At 42.9% G+C, this 14,191-nt stretch overlaps 1 long non-coding RNA gene across 1 annotated transcript in view; it reads right to left on the reverse strand.

The window, feature by feature from the left end:
- Positions 1–518: 518 nt before the first annotated feature.
- The window catches only part of LOC126962707 (uncharacterized), an 85,460-nt gene continuing 71,787 nt past the window's right edge, over positions 519–14,191 (reverse strand). The window contains exon 3 of the long non-coding RNA XR_007728786.1: positions 519–2,374. This is a non-coding gene — a long non-coding RNA (uncharacterized LOC126962707). The remainder of the gene's footprint in view (positions 2,375–14,191) is intronic.

Below are 14,191 nucleotides of genomic sequence, written 5' to 3' on the forward strand. Positions count from 1 at the left end.
TGCTGCTTCATTCTGTCTACAATAGATTTAATAATTAGCCAGTTAAATTATCAATTTATGCAAGTAACTATCATAAGTTGAAATACTTGTTTTAAAAAGCTATCTCTTTTCTTGGAAAGTTTGATGGCTCTTAAATAGCTATTAGAAAATATATTTTAAGTTGAATAACTTGTGTATATTTGTGTACACATATACACACAGAGACACTAATATTTGAAAGTTAATTGAATTGTCAATTGTGTAATAAGAAATTTTAAGTTAAAGTTCATTTTTAGTTTTGTCAGTTATAAAATACTGTTTAATTGTTGCAGAAAATTTGAAATTGTGTTAGTTTTGTCCCACAGATTATCCCACAGGGCTTTACTTATAGTTTATCTGATCCTAATCACAATCTGTAAGGTAATCACTATCCCTGTTTAAACACAAGAAACTGTGTGTTGTATAGTGTGTGTGTGTGTGTGTGTGTGTGTGAGAGAGAGAGAGAGAGAGAGAGAGAGAGAAAGATCACCCAAATCATTAAACCAAACAAGTTTATAGCACAGACTAACTGTAAAAAATACAGAAAAGCATAATGATTACTATAAAGCAATTCACGATATTTATCATTGGGAGTAAATGCACGCAGAAAAAGCTTACTTTGGAGAACCTATTCAGATTTATGCTCTGCAACCAACATAAATATGAAAAAGAGTCTATACACTTGCACTGCATTTGGCAAAAATGAGTAAAAGTGAGGGATACCCTGGATACACTTCCTGACTCACACTCGCCTGAGGCAGGAGGGAGCATAGCATTATGGAAAATAATCATTCGTAGGCAGCTCTGATGTGAACGTGGTTTGCATAGTTGAAGGAGGTATGCTCTTGTCAACAGTGCTACAGCTCTCCATGTCAAAAGGCAGGTCTCTCCTAAAAACGTTAAGCATGTACTTATCTCCTGTAAGACGTGAGCAGATTCTGTTTTACACACCCATGTGGAAGTCAGCAGGGGTATTTTAAGGGCTCCCTCAGTTATTAATTGACATTTAGGAGGAGTGCAGTGGCTCACGCCTGTAATCCTAGCACTTTGGGAGGCCAAGGTGGGCAGATCACGAGGTCAGGAGTTCGAGATCAGCCTGACCAACATGGTGAAATCCTGGCTCTACTAAAAATACAAAAATTAGCTGGGTGTGGTGGCACGCACCTGTAATCCCAGCCACTCAGGAGGCTGAGGCAGGATAATTGCTTGAACCCAGGAAGCGGATGTTGCAGTGAGCTGAGATCATGCCACTGCACTCAAGCCTGAGTGACAGAGCAAAACTCCATCTCAAAAATAATAATAATAATTAAAAATAATTTCACAAGTAATCTATGTTCACTAGAAAAGTTTGAACTTACAACTAACAAAAAATAATAAACTTTTCTATTGATATCTGGATGAATGTCCTTTTGTACTTTTCTAAATATCTATATAAACACACATATATTTTATGAAAATGAGGTGAAAATGCCTGCTTTATTTTACATAACAATGTATTGTCAGCATTTTGTCATTGTAGGGAAACAATTCTCCATGAGCCTCTCACATTTCTGCACATCTTGTGAGCAGAGGCACCCTCCACCTATTTTCCTGTCTATCTTTTCATGGATATTTATATAGTGAACAGGTGTGGAAGATTGGGATAGCATATGCCTTCAGAACAATGGCAGATGTGTTTATTGTTAACTATAAAATATTTGGGTTTCCTAAGCTTGGAGTTCCTGTTCTGTAATACAGCCACTGATGGCAGTGCTAGTGTTACCTGGCCCTTTCCTGTCACTCTGTGGGAACTGGGACTTGAGAAACTGGCAGGGAAAAAAGTACCCTGAAATTCCTACTCCTGATTTGCTGTGAGTATTAGAGACCTCTGTTCCTGACCCAAGGGTCTCGTGTCTTCTTTCATGAAGCTATGGCAGCATTGTTAATTTACAAGTTGGGTAAAATCTGACTCCCCATGGTCCTAGACAATTATATTGCTAAACGATTGTTCAACATCATCATTCTTGATAGCTGTGTTTTGACAAGTGCACTCCAATGTCTTTATCCAATTCCCTGTCATTGGATTCTTAAACTGTTTTCATGGTCTTGCCCTTGAATATAATATTTGCATACAACATATTTATACATTCATCCCTTATAAATAACTTTTCTGGATGAAAACTTAAGGAACTTTTACTTTTGATGTACTGCATATTAAATACCATTTGAGATTTTCTGGATATTTAGCAATTAATTTCTATTGACTGCTCCTCTGTCAGTGGTCCTCAAGGTCAGGTGCATTGAGGGGATGGATGGGGCAACCTACGACAGAAGATGGGATGGCTCAAGTGTCAGGGGCCAGTTATCCTAGGGTTAGCTGTGAAAATAGAAGGCAAAAGGTCAGAATTTCAAAAGGATGATATAGCTCAAAAACCTCAGAAATACATTCCACCCTAATATTCCATCTCTACAGTTCAACGTCTACTTGTTGCCAAGTTCATGCACATGAGACAAAACAAAGCCAAGGCCAAAGCCTGGCTAATTTGGCTGGTAATAGACAGTGAACCACTTATAGATTTAGACAGTTTATTGTTTTTATATAGACAGTGAAAAGGGGGGCCAGTTTCCCGTGATCCTTCCCAAACACCAAACTGGGCAACACTGAAATGAAAGGGATCGGATGACTACACCACGAGCTGGGACATGTGCAGATTTTGGCTGAACAGTTTCATGTTCTACAGCTCTACTTTTGGAGTGGGGAAAACAGGGCAGAAAGCGCCAAACCTTGTCAGCACCCTGAAGACCTTGAGAGACTAATTCATGACAGCCTCCCAAGGAGAGAGGAAGACGAGTGGGAGATGGCTTCACAGCAGCTCATACAAACCTCATGTCCTTGGAGGAGTACAGGCATTGTGCCAAGTCATTCAAGAGGTAGCTTGTCTGGATAGGTGCAAGTCACCAGGGCACCATGGTGGAACCATTGCCCCACACTTACCTTTTTATCCTATTCTCTCACATTTCCTCCAACCTCTGTCCATATACTACTGCCTGCTGTTGCATGTTCTCCGGACGTACGCCCCACGCTCCTGCAGCTGTGCCTTGGTTGCAGGTGAGCCTTCAACTGGGGTCATTTTCCTCCATTCCATACCACCTAGCAAAGTCCTAACGGCCTCCAAGCTGAGCTTGGTGCCTTAATATATTTAATGATGATGACATCCCAAGAGCCCAGCAGGGTGGGTATAGTATACTCATTTTACCGAAAAGGAGGGGAGTTGTTAGGGAACTTTGTCAGGGCTCTCCAGTAGCAGAGCCAGGATTCAACTCCTTTGATCCTTCACAGGATGCAGCACAAAGCCTAACTCATAGCAAGTTAGCACAAAATGTCTGGAGAGTCACATCAAATGAATTGCAGCAAGAGGGCACAAGAGGAATTGAATCCACAATCTTGGATCATCAGATCTAATGGTGGGTGCCAGAGCAACTGATGTTCAAGGGACATGAGGGATGGGGCACTATCAGAGTCAGAGCTAACTCGGCCTGAATCCTGGGCCTTGCATAGTCTGGTCTTGAAAGGAGAGGGCCCAGTGCTGGGAGAGCTGGGGGCTAGCTGTGCTACTGGAAACTTGTGTTTGAAGAGAGAGGATTTGAGGATAGAAGGGGCATCAGTAGGTTTGGGGTTCATCCTGATGTTCCCTAGCTTCTCCCTTCTCTCTGGAGTCCCTTCTCCCGCTGGCCTATCTTTAGCTCTTTTAGTTCCAATCACTTTATCCTTTCAGCCTGGCTGAGCTCCCCCACTGGTCTCATTCTCCTCTTACCAGACCTGGGGTTGTCCGCTGCTTTTGGAATTCACCATTAGGAGACGAGGAGGCAGCCGCAAGTTGACTAAGCAAGGGTCATTGTCTATTTTAAGTTTCAAAGGTATCTCTGGAAATAAACACAGTTTTTTGCAAGAGTGAAATGGCATCTGTGGTAGAATTGGAAAGACAGTTGTCGTTTTGCTTGGAGTTCCTCTTCTACAGATGGCAGCTGGACCTTTCAAAGTCAAGGGTGACAGTCTGCACATGGCTTCTCCCCAGCACTGTACTGGGTGGTGGGGGTGGGGTGCAATACACTAGAAATAAACTTCCCTGGTTTGCTGCTCTGATTGAGGCTTCCTTCCCCCACCCCCTCATCAGTCAGGATGCAGGACTCCCCACCTGGTTATCTTCCACATTGAAAATTGTTCTGTGTTGAGAAAACATGGCACAGAGATTCAACCCACAGGGGCTTTGGGGCTAGGTAGGTATGGCTATAAGCCTTAGCACTGCCCCTCTACAGCAGCTTTTGTAATGCTGAGCAAGTGACTTTGCCTCTCAGAGCCTCCATTTCCTCATGGGTAAATGGGTATAAGAGGATCTGCCTCCTAGGGTGATAGGAATGGATTTAGAGAAATAGTGCATGTCAAGAGCTTATGAGTATGTGGCCACAGCAGGAATTCATTACTGTTGCTCTATGACTGTTATCAAAGCTGTGGCCCACACGCACACCCAGCTAGTCTGCCACAGGCTGTGATACCTGCTACAGTGGAGCTATGATTGTAACTGTAGCCCGCCCCCCGGAATCCCTGGGTCCCACACCTGTGGATTCAACCAACTACAGATCAAAAATATTAGAAAAAATTAAAAATAGCAATACAACAAAAATACAAATAAGAAAACCCATATAACAACTATTTACACAGTATTTAGGTATTGTAAGTAATTTAGAGATGATTTAAAGTATACAGAAGGAAGCGTGTAGATTCTATCCAAATACTATGCCACTTTGTATCAGAGACTTAAGCATCCGTGGATTTTGGTGTCTGGCGCTGGGGGGTCCTGAAACCAATCCCCCATGAATATTGGGGATGACTGTATTATTATTGGGCCATCTTATCCCTTAGGGAAACCAGATCTCCACCAGCATTAATAAGGCAATTGCTATGCCAGAGAGCATTAATATTGAGAATCTCATGTTTTCATGTCACAACATCATATTTAAGGATATGTAAGAGTTCTTTATCACTGGCAATAAACTCTAAAGATAAATGAGCCAGAGCCACCAAGGAATAAAAACTTCCCATCTTTGTACGTGCCCAAGGATGATGCTGTTACCCTTAGATCTAAGCCCTAGGCCTGAACACAAGCAAATGGCTGTTGGTTAATGGCCCTGGAGATCTGGAGGACTGAACAGAAACTCCCCAAATGATAACGTTCTGGGGAGTCATAGCACTGATGCATTCACTAGGCATCTACCTCTGATCTGGAGGAAGTCCATGCTGCTTCAAATTCAGAGAGTGTGCCCTAGGCATCATATGGATTTTCCTCCTCTCCATCCCACTCTATGCTGTGAAACTGAGGTTAATTGAACTGCTAAAATGATGAAGTTATATATACCAGCTAATTTTCCAATGGTCAGCATGACCTTTTCTAAAAGTGTGTTCAGCATTTGAAAACGTATATTTTTCCAACATCTCACCATGAAATACATATCAGAAAGCAAAGTTTTAAATGATTTTCTTTTATACCGACAAACTAGGAAGTATGAGATGTTCATTTGCCCTAGAGTTAGCAATTGCATAACCAATTATGAAGTCTGAGAATATCACAGTTGACTTAAGCAGCAAATAGTCATGCCTATGTAATTCCATTTAACTGGTTACTCAGCTCTTTTTGAAAGGCATTATTAAGCTTGTTAGGGAACCTCAAAGGGAATCAGTTTCATTAAGCAACTAAACAATTAGACCTTGGAGTATTTAAAAAGATTACAGGCAGACAAATAGTACTACAAACTGGCCTGTGAAATACATTCAAGAACTCAATAGACAGAAATAAAGATTTACAAAAGTCTTTCTTCCGATTGCGTTCCTTCTAATTACCTTTTTAATTGTGTGTTTTCTAATTGAGATTGTTTTTTTCCCAATGTAAGATATGTACTGCATAAGTATATGCATATTATCTTCATAATATTTGTATCACAGATAAACTAAAAGAAGAAAATGACCGATTTCAAGAAATAACCAGTGTCAGTACTTTGCTCTAAACTTTCCAGAGGCCTATATAGTACCACCAGACAGCTAAAAGCCTAGGGGCCAGAGTCAGAGTGACTGGATTTATAGCCTAGTTTTATCACTTATTGACTCTTTGATTTTGAAAATTCACTTAAACTTCGTTTGATTCTGTTTTCTTATCTGTATAACTGGGATTTTAAATTGTACTTCTGTACAGCATTTTTGGATGATCAAATAAGATAGTATGTATAACGTCTCAATTCGATGGCTGGTATTCAGTAAGTCTTCAATAAATATTAGCTATTTTATATATCTTATATAGACAGCATATAATCAAAATGGAATTTTATTGTATCTTCTGTTTTTATAGTTCACTTTTTATTTACTGGCATATTGTGAAGATTTTTCTCTATAAATGGATGCACATCTCTTTATTATTTTTAATGGCTATATAATACTGCATCATCTGGTGCTTGATAAATTACCAGGTAGGAAGCTAAGCAAAGCCATGGTTTGGGCCTCACCCTTCCTTGCTAGAGCTCAGTGAGGGCAAAGCTCCGCGCCCTATCCCAGGTCACCCCTGATGCGCCAGAGTGAGTTTTTTTTACCTTGGTTCAAACCCTGTGACCAAGTTCTCAGCATTCATGGGCTCCTTTACTGTAATAGAATGCCCAGCTAGCAGAGGCACTAGGGATTCCCACCATTGAAGGCTGCCCAGGAAAGAGAGCCTCTTTCTTTGCTTCTAATAAACCAGCATCTCTGTCATTTGCATAACTTCTGGAGAAGGGCCAACACATTTCGGGAAGATGCTTGTTTTCTTGCAGAGGCAGCTGAAACTCATTTGAATAACCAAGTCAAATAAATTCAGAAGAAGCCAGCGCAGCATGAAAGCAAGGATTATCATTCTTGTTCCTGCCATATCCCCAGCAAGTAGCACAGTGAACCAACTGCAGAATCATAGACTCGCTGCTACAGGATGTGCAAGGTGACCTGGTCCTCCTTTACAGGTAAGCTAATGGAGGCGTGACCCCAGGTCACATGAAAAGGAAGAGGCAGAACAGGGGAAATCTTAGGTATTTGGACTTCATGTTCAGAGTTCTTCCCACTCCACTCTGCTACCTTCTACTCTCTCTCACCCAAAAGAGACTGAAAGTGACTGCAGGTGCAGACTTTTGTGAGAGGAAATAACTCAAGTGCTACAGTTGATCCCTTTTGTTCCCACTTGGTCAGGACATCTTGGGGAAAATTAGGGTAGACAGAGCTACATGGGTTGGGGAGGAATAGAGTACAAGGTAACATCAATGAAAACAAGTTGGTAAAAAGAGAAAATGATGTTAACAATTCAATCCTCTAAGTGTCTAACTCAACAACAACAACAGCAAATACACTGTGTGTGTCCACCATTGGAGCATCCTATCTGAGAGTTTGATGCATGGAGAAGACAAAGTTCAGTTCCTGGCAGGATGAGAGGAAACATCGTTCTGATCTAATATGGAATCCATTCTCGCCTCTAGCATTTCCCCCCGCCAAGGACCGCGTAGATGTACGATGTTCCCTGAATTATCTTTTCAAAATGCAAATCTAGGCTTGTGGTTCCCTGCCTTAAACCCTGTCAGTGGCTCTCCATTGTCTTCCGAGTGATCTACTAACCCCTCAGCAGGAATCTCTGGGGGTGAGAGCAGGAAGGAAGGGGTAGGATGATTATAAGTTTCTTAATTACACATTTCTCGAGGTCTGGAGCCCTCCAGTAATGGTACCTGGCAGAAAACAGTCTTGCCCCGCAGAGTTGTCTAGAAGTGGGTGACAAAACCCAGCAGGGCCAGGCCCAGAGTACTGGTCCTACCTTGACCACAGGACCTCAGCCTTATGGATTTCTGCAGTGTCAACCCAGAGAAGACAGATGCATGGAACAGACCAAAGCAGTTGCTTGCTTTTCCCCCCACAAGGCCCTTAGTGTCTGAGGCTCACCCCGTCTAATGGACTTGGAGTTCGAGACAGCAGTTGACTCTGTCGTTTTCCCAGTTTGATATTTAGTTATCAGTGCGCTCAGCCCTTATCTTTTAGATATTTGGCATTCAAACCCCAATCAGGACTCTTGTACATCAGCTGGCTAGGAAACATTTTGGGTAATTGGATGGTGGCTACCTGTCAGCTACCAGTTGGATTTGGGTGCTGTGTTTCAACATCAGTGTGTACTTATGCAGTTTATTGCATCTTAAAATTGTTACATAAAAATCAGTAAAAATGAAAGCTGGAGGGCTGATATTAATGGTAAGAATTACTGGTCTTATAAATGCATACAATTGAAACAAAGATGAAAAGCAATAGACGTTAACAGTCTTTGATTTTGAAGAACGTGTATAAAATAGAAGGCAATATATTGACAATATAATTTTCTATGCCTTAAAGGGCTAGTAAGAATTTTCATAATTTGTCTCTCAGAGAACAGAAGTCTTCTTCTAAAATATATTATCTATTTTCAGTTTTCACACATCTGACTGATGTCCAGTAGGAAGATCTTGACATCAAGAATCTCGTGCCACAAGGAAAGCTTTAGGGGGAAATGTGAGCAAAGTGCAGAGGGAGAGGCTGATGAGAGGTGTGGACAGGTGAGGCAGTGCTGAGTTCTGAAGGCTGCCCTGATGCTGAGATTCCATAGCTGGGGCTACCCTCATGACCCCCAAAACTCTCTTATCACTAAATACCAAAGGACCGTCCCCTAAGGACTGATGGACCAGATACACAGTGTTAAAAGAAAAACTTTAAATAAATTAAATATAACAGAGTTTAAGCAAGAAAAAGAAAAAGATTCATGAATCAGGCAGCCATCAGAATCACAGCAGATTCTGAGAGATTCTAGCACTTGCCACATGGTCAGAGCAAATTTATGGACAGGGGAAAAAAAAAAAAGTAGCATGCAGAAAACAAAAGTGAGGTCCAGAAACAGCTGGATTGGTTACAGTTCTGCATTAACCTCCTTTGCACATGGTTTGAACAGTTAACTGCCTATGAGTGACTCAAGCATGGCTGCTGGGATTGACTGAGACTCGGCTAGCTTACAGAAGCATAGTCCTGCATTAGTGTTTGGTTTGCCTGCCTCCTATGTTAGGTTACAGGTCCTCCATAAGAACTCAAGCATGACAGTACAAAGGCTTCTTAGACCAGATTTTAGTTTGATTTTACAGTGATACGGGGCTTGGTGTGAGATGTGGGGAAAAGGCACGGGCTAAGAGTCTAAGAGGAGGTGGCTTGAAGCCAGTGATACGCTCTTGGATGGAAACAGCTTTCTACTTTCACTCAGGGGTGAAGACAACAGGACCACAGGCTATAAAGAACTGTGCTCTACGGAAATGAGACAGAAATGCCTATTGTGAGCCTAGCGTGCCTAGTACATAAATGTTTATGACACATTGAGGGGTCCCCTTTTGTCAAGTAGAGGAAGCAGAAGATGGTCACATGATTTTAATACATCTGTGTCAGTCGTGTAGTTACCAAGTGCCCCTTGCTGTTCTCTCTAATCTTTTCACTTTATCTTTTAGCTACTCTCATTAGGGGAAAGGAGATAAAGCGAACCGACATTTGCAGGTGGGGCTGCTGCGTGTGATTATGGAGAGACAATGTGAATGACACCCTTGGCATTGCACAGTGCACAACTTATGCAGCTGTACAGGATGATCCTGGCTGTTGTTTGCCTCCTATTGTTATGGTAGGTAGCTAGTCATGCATGAAAAGGGCAGGATAGGGTTCCCTCCCACAGGCATCAGGAATGTCAGGCGACCATCAAGTAGTATGGTCAGGCGGTTGTTACACTGTTTCTCTAAAATAATAATTGGTCGCAGCCAGCACTACGGAAAGGCAGTCTCCCAATAGACAGAAAAAACCTGAAACTGGTGATCAGCAGCTTCCTGATAAGATCTCAGGAGTTGGGTGAGTGGACTCAAGCATGTACACTAAGAGGCAAAATGGTGGAGTTTAACTGGTCTATGACCTTCTAAGAGCCTTCAACTGGTAAGGGAAGAATGCCTCAAGTGAGCATCATACAACTCCAGTAAAGGGTTGTAGCAGCCCCTCCCAAGTGCTAGCAGGCCACTGTGCATGCAGATATCCCACATCAAGGGAAAAATCGGGGGAGAAGAGAGGCAAGCTCCAAGAAGTATGCCAATATTATAGAACCCCGAGTCAAAGGTCAAGTGATCTCGCAAGTTGGCTGCTTGGCCCTCTTCCAAGTGTATATTCCTTCCTTTCATTCCTGTCTAAAGCTTTTTAATAAACTTTCACTCCTGCTCTGAAACTTGCCTCGTTCTCTCACTCTGCCTCATGCCCATTCAGTTGAATTCTTTCTTCTGAGGTGGGAAGAACTGAGGTTGCTGCAGACCCATGCAGATTTGCTGCCAGTAACACTATGTTTGTGGTATGTGCTAGATCTTCCTATTATCATATCAAATTGCACCCCTAAGAGCCCTGGGAGGTGGGATTATCCCCACTTGTCACTAAAGAAATAATGAGTTGGAAAAGTTGAAGGTTGTTCCAAGATCACAAAACAAGGAAGTGGTGAGACTAGAATGAAAACTCTAGTCTAACTCAGCTAGCTCTCCCCTTCCTTCCTTCCTTCCTTCCTTCCTTCCTTCCTTCCTTCCTTCCTTCCTTCCTTCCTTCCTTCCTTCCTTCCTCTCTCTCTCTCTTTTTTTTTTTTTTATTATACTTTAAGTTCTAAGGTACTTGGAGATGAATGCACCTAAATGCAAATGAACCATCCGCGTAAGAGTGCAAAACCTATGCAATACGCAGAAGCCCTGCATTCTCTCACTGCATGATACTTTCTGTGTCTGGCATTGGCTCCCAGAGACTGGCTCTCTGGAAGTTTGAGGAGAAATTACGGCTTTAGCAGGGGCCTGGGTTCTTCAATCTGGAATCTGTGCACTGAATTGTAAACTCTCGTTTGAATTTGATCTCCTGACTTAGCTCCAGAATCTCTTCCTCCTCTTCTTCCTTGATACTTCTTTTCGTCTTTGTGTATGAGGGATGAGAGTCCCTGCATTAGTTAATGCTCAGTGGCCTTCACAGCTGGGGCAGCAATTCTAACATTGAGCTAGTAAAACATCAGAAGAGAAAAGAGAAAAGTCTGCCCCTGTTACAGGAAAGGGGTCCCAATCCAGACCCCAAGAGAGGGTTCTTGGATCTTGCATAAGAATTTAGGGAGAGTCCACAGTACAAAGTGAAAGCAAGTTTATTAGGAAAGTAAAGTGGTGAAAGGACCACTCGATAGACAAAGCAGGGCATTCCTGAAAGTAAGAGGGGGAATGTGTCCACCCTCAGTACAATGCTTGTTTATATACAGGATAAAAAGGATTAGGCCAGGTGCAGTGGCTCACACCTGTAATCCCAGTACTTTGGGAGGCCGGGGCGGGTGGATCACGAGGTCAGGAGATCAAGACCATCCTGGCCATCATGGTGAAACCTTGTCTCTACTAAAAATACAAAAAATTAGCTGGGCATGGTGGTGGTACGCACCTATAGTCCCAGCTACTTGGGAGGCTGAGGGAGGAGAATTGCTTGAACCCAGGAGGCGGAGGCTGCAGTGAGCTAAGATGGCACAACTGTACTCCAGCCTGGGTGACAGAACGAGACTTCATCTCAAAATAAATACATTAATTAATTAAATAAATAAATCTTGGGGAGATGTGCTCTGTTATAAGGGTTTATGATAAAGGACTGATTTTCTTAATTATTGTATTTTGCAAGAATCAGTATTTAAAGCAAAACTAGAAATGCCTTTGTTCTCAAGATATTGGAATATCAGGACACTTCCAAGTCTAGGTCTGTTTAGCAAACATTATCAATCTATTTCCTTAACAGTAAACATCTAGAGGCTAGAAATACCTCAGTTTCTGAGAAGACAGCCCAGCAAGTCTCAACCTCATTTTCCTAGCCCTCACTCAAGATGGAGTTGTTCTGGTTCGAACGCCTCTGATACCCCTCATCAAAAAGGAAGAGACTGCTGATACTGCCTTTAGGACAAAGGCACAGAACTGGAAGGAACCTGCAGAGAGGAGCTGCCAGCTCCTACCTTCTCTCCCGCAGAAAGATGTGCTCAGGTCGGAGAAGGATGTTTATGGTTATCAGGGGGATTAGAAAGAAACTTATTGCAAGGTTGTGGTTAGAAATTCCATGGCCTTGACAGACCAGGCAGCCACATAAGTGAGTAAAGCAGGTGGTAGGATCTATGGCAAAATGGAGATGTCATGCTCTAAAGGGGCTGTCCCTACTCACAGCCCCAACCGGGTGTGGCCAGATACTTACTCATGTACTAGGATGTACTAGGACTGGTTTTAAGAAAATCAAAGCTCTTGAATTTTAAAGAATAATCATAATAGCTACCACTTGTTAAGCACTCAAGGCTGAGGGCAGAGCATTGAGAATCTCTCTATTTGGGAATAAGAGGAAGATCAGAAGTGAATGGAGACAGAAACTCTTGCTATCAAGAGTTGCAAACAAACAGAAAATCATATGCATGGAGATAGCAGTGGAAGGGAGGGAGGTGACCATCTGCAGTGGCACCTGGCAGAGAGGTGGAGACCCAGGATGGGCAAGAAAAGACTGGTGAATATAGTGTGCCGGATGGCTTTGGTGACCTCCCAGGGACCAATTTCAGCAGAGGGACAGAGATCAAAGACAGACTACAAGGAACAGGGAAGTGGGTGGGTGGAGAAAGCAGATGCAGCAGGTGTGCACCACTCGTTTCAAAAGTTTGGCCAAACTCCTTAGAATTCTGAGATTTGTATTCCATCCCCATTAGTACCATTAGTTTCAGTGGCTACTTTCAATTAGTTCTGCACTCAGGCATCCGCAGCCTTTTCATTCCCACTGTTCAAGGCTATTACCAGAAAGAAAAAAGGAAGCAGCTCAGTTGGGATCTTCTTTTTAAATGTTCATCAAAGAAAGAAAATCAGCAAAACTGCCGAGTTGATTCCAAGCACAGCAGTGTAGAATCCAACCACCAAATTTAGTTCTGCCTGAATCTCTAATGGGGGAGGTAGAGGTGAAACTGTCATTCTTCGGTGCAAATTTCTTCAGATTTACCTGTAGGTGGGGAAACTGTGAGGCCTCCCTTAGGACTGCATTTTTTTTGGTGACAGTCATTCCTCCAAGACGCAAGACCCCTCTTATGCAAGACTTTGGCTCAAGGTCTCCCTCTTGGTCTTCCTGAAACTTGTTTGGAACTGCAGTGCAGCCTGAGACTCCTGCCCAACCCCTTTCCTGTCCTTCTCTCATTCATTCACAGGTGTCAGAGTGGCACAGCCATTTGAGAGCTCTCACAGTTGCCTCCCCATCACAGGTGTGTGTGTCACAGGTGGTGTGACCACCACCAACACTGACTTCTAAAATATTAATCCAACTGCCCCGACCCTTTTTCTTTTTTTTGATACAGAATCTCACTGTGTCACCCAGGCTAGAGTGCAGTGGTGCTATCTCAGCTCACTACAACCTCTGTCTCCTAGATTCAAGCAATTCTCCTGCCTCAGCCTCCCTAGTAGCTGGGACTACAGGTGCGCACCACCACACCCAGCTAATGTTTGTATTTTTAGTAGAGACAGGGTTTCGACATGTTGGCCAGGCTGGTCTTGAACTCCTGACCTCATGATCCACCCGCCTCAACCTCCCAAAGTTCTGGGATTACAGGCGTGAGCCACTGCACCCGGCCCCCTGACCCTTTTAAGGGAAACAATTGTACTTGTAGTTTAACATTTTGATGTAGTACAGGTTTCTGCAACTGAGTACTCGTAACTGCATTATATTTAGTTGTAATGCCATTTGGGGCACTAGGTAAGGTACATCATATAAGAAGAGGCCTTACATTTGGCTGACTCAGAGTCCAAAGGTGTTCTAGTTTCCTGATCCTTCCATAGAGACTCTAACCTGGGCACACACGTGGGCATTCCCTTTCTTTCCAGTCTCCTTCCCTGACCTCACAACCATGATTATTTGATTTATTTGAGCTATTTTTTCACCCTAGGGCCCCTGGCTGCATCCCAGAAGTGTGTGCGGCATCTTCAGGTTCTGAGTATCACTCTAGGCTCAATTCTGGAGAGGAAGTGGCAGGTACTTAGCTGAAGAAGCCTCACTTCCTTCGAATTTTTCAGACTTGAGCTTTAAGAGGACAAATGG

The sequence above is a fragment of the Macaca thibetana genome, chromosome 9 (genome assembly GCF_024542745.1).
Source record: "Macaca thibetana thibetana isolate TM-01 chromosome 9, ASM2454274v1, whole genome shotgun sequence".
NCBI lineage: Eukaryota > Metazoa > Chordata > Mammalia > Primates > Cercopithecidae > Macaca > Macaca thibetana.